The sequence below is a fragment of the Arachis ipaensis genome, chromosome B10 (assembly GCF_000816755.2).
Source record: "Arachis ipaensis cultivar K30076 chromosome B10, Araip1.1, whole genome shotgun sequence".
Lineage (NCBI taxonomy): Eukaryota > Viridiplantae > Streptophyta > Magnoliopsida > Fabales > Fabaceae > Arachis > Arachis ipaensis.
Genome location: NC_029794.2, coordinates 3,402,799 through 3,406,230, shown reverse-complemented (window position 1 = coordinate 3,406,230; position 3,432 = coordinate 3,402,799).

Here is a 3,432-nt window from a genome sequence, read left to right as displayed (position 1 = left end):
TATTAACACTATTATATTATATTTTTATTTATAACATAATTCTCTAATGGAGCTAGACCCAATAGTAATCATTATATTATCTTTCCCTTTAAAACAACTTTATCCTTAAAATTACAAAAAAAATCCTAATTAAAATTACAAATGAGAATTACAATTAATTAAAAAAAAAAAGTAATCTTAAAATAATATTTTTTTTGCTACAACTCAAAATAAAAATTATACTACCAGAATGTCATTGTTTAAAAAAATATATCCTTATTTCATACAAAATAGGGGCATAACGCCCAAAATAAAGGAGGATTCTATGATGCCGATGGTAGTTATAAGCATCACATGCTTATATGTGGTGTCATGGTCCGATGGTGACGCGTGGAACTGAGGATAGACATGAGTATGAGATTTGTGAAGTGACTCCGTTGCTTTTATTTTGTTGTTTTGTGAAGATTAAATAAGTAGGAGATAATCACTAAATTAAAGATGGTTAAGTAATGGGCCAATTGATGGGGTAGGTGTGTGATATTGGTCAAAGATAAATGAAAAATAGAGAGGATTCCCAAAAAATAAAGATCCAAAAAATTTCAAGTGACTACATGAGGGACATGAACTGAAAATCCTGACTTGTATGTATGTTTCTCTTGTTATTAAAAAAATTAATATTTTCTTTTAAATCAACATTACAAATTAAATATTATTGTAATATCAACAATTTATTTTTTCTTTTATCATTAATAATGAAATATATAAAAAATTTAAATTTATTTTATTTTTTATAACAAGTTAATATATTAAAAATACATTCTATTTTCACGAGTTGCATTACCCAAGTTTTTTGGACTTCCATGCAAATTCTAACAAATTTTACTAAAAATACTGTCAAACTCATCAAGCCCATAAAGAAATAGCCTACTAAATCCACCCACTTTATCATACTTAACTAACCAAACTATCATCCCTAATCAAATTCTTAAACTGAACGGGAGTCATTATACTAGCGTATGGACTATCCACGCGTCTTGTGCTAGTGTTGGCATGCAGTGACAGCATATTATGTTGACAATTTCAATAAGTACGACAGAATTTTTCAATAAAAAAATAACAAAACAGAAATTAATCGGGATAAGATAGCCCTTCTAGAGTCATCAACTAAGATGCTTCTATTGGTTGATTAATGAAATGATATCCTGGTTCAATAAATAAGCTTTCATTCGCCATGCAGTCCGCTCTTCTATTTTCTTTTATGTAAGTCTATAACTATGCACCAGATTAATTTGTCATTTTTTGTGGCAGAGTTCCACTATTTTTCATTATTGTTTCTGGGTGTTTATTAAAATTTGTGCTCTTTTTTTCGCGTCCACCACCGCTTTGGAATTCACTTTCAGAATGACTTTCCTTAACTCCAATTTCCATGTTGTTTTGAGTCCATAATAAACTCCCTATAACTCTATATAATAAGCAGTGCAATAACCAATATTTGCAACAAAACTTGTAATCCATCTACTTTGGTAATTACAAATTAAACCTTTACATCCTGCCATTCCAGAATTTTCCTTTGCAGCCCTATCTGTGTTGATTTTCATCCATTCTTCAGGTGGGCATTTCCAGCATACATTCGCTTCAATTTTGTTTTGTCTCTGAACTTCCTTCTTAAAAGCTTTCTATATTATTTTCACTTATTTTAGGATAAAAGACAAAGGTTGCATTAGTCTTTAGAATGGTGGTTTGAATATTTATTTATTCCTCCACTTCCATATATAACCACCAATAAGTTACTAAAAATTGTATTCCCAGTTTTTTTATTTGGTGGTTCCAAGATCCATGGCAAGATTCCATTCGATCCGAACATTAAAGGAAACTCTAAAGAAATCATGTATGTTTTTATGATGGATTAGTTTTACCCAAATTTTAGATGTCATTGGACAGTTACGCAGCACATGTATTGTGTTTTGCTCTATACCAACACATCTATGACAACTTGAGTTCATCCCAAATATCCGTGCTCTTCTGTGTGATATGACTTTTTCACAGACAGCTAGCCATATAAAACATTTGATTCTTTCAGATTCTTTCCACTTTCAAATAATTCTCCAAATTTGATCGATTTTCTTTCCATAATTTTCAAGTATTCAATATGTACTTTGAGATGGAAAAGTTATATCTTTTATATATATAAAATAATTTTCTATAACACTTGATCCACTTGTGAATTTGAGTTGGACTTGGTACTATAAGTAAAAGTCCACCTCAAAATTAGGGTCATTTTTTTCTTTCCACCACAATCCAAAAACAGACAGCCAAATCTCATTTCTCCTTTCTCCCTCTCAACTATGTTTAATTCTGCTTCCAGAAGAATAGTCGTCGGTGAGCCAAACACCACCGTCTGGCTCTAGTGGCTCCTTCTCCATCTTTTTTCGGTTTAGTTTTCTGTTACTTTCTCTTTGTCTTCTGTCGAAGCCGCCACTGTAAGCCATTGCTATTCTGTCCTCCCCTGCGATTCTAAGGGAATATAGCTGCTATGAGTGGTTGTGGATTAGTCACTATCAGAGAGACTCAACGAAATCCACAAGCTTGAAGATCTTTGCCGCCGATGGTGGTTGCGATGGCATGAGCACTCACCATTGTTATTGGAGCACCATGCACTTCTTTCTTTCACTCTGCGAAAGTGCCGACCTCAGCGCTGTTGCTGGCTCTGTCGTCACGAAATAGCCTTAGATCTCGGCCTTTCTCATGCGTCATTCCACCAACCACCATTGGAGACTGGAGAACAAGAAAAAGGTGGGTGGTGGCTAAAGTTTCTCTCTCGTGATCCCAAACAAGCACTGCTGTCAGGAGCTTCGATGGTGTTGCCACTATAGGAGAAACGTGAGGAGAGGACCGTGATGATGTACCTCACCAAATTGCTTTCCTACAACCACCACGTACGATCTCAGTGCGATTCTTCCTGCTATAATTCTCCCTTCCACGTTGCAAGAACTCTGATCTCAGTATTGCTGCTTCTACTAGGATCTTCACCGCCCTGCACATTGTCGTCACATTTAATGACAGTCCCTTTGTTAGACGACAACAGATTTACAGTGAGTGAAGTTGCATTTTGCTTAATGAAATTCTTTAAATATTCTCAATATGTAGTCCTATTACTTCTTCTTTTTTTGGATCTATGATTTTTTAATTTTAGCAAGAATATTTCAGTTGTTGAAATTGTGTTGTTGTTTCATTATAATTATGAATTGACAATGATGATTGTTGAATTGTTGCTTACTTTGGAATTTGTGTTGATTTTTTTTGTTGCTGTTGTTGTTGAACTTTGAAATTAAAATCTGATGATTCTTTTCTTATGATGTATTGCAGTTGTTGTGGTTGATACTTCTCCAATTTCGCTCTAATTTTTTTCAAAGTTACATCTAAATCTGAAACTTCATGTTAATCAATTATTGA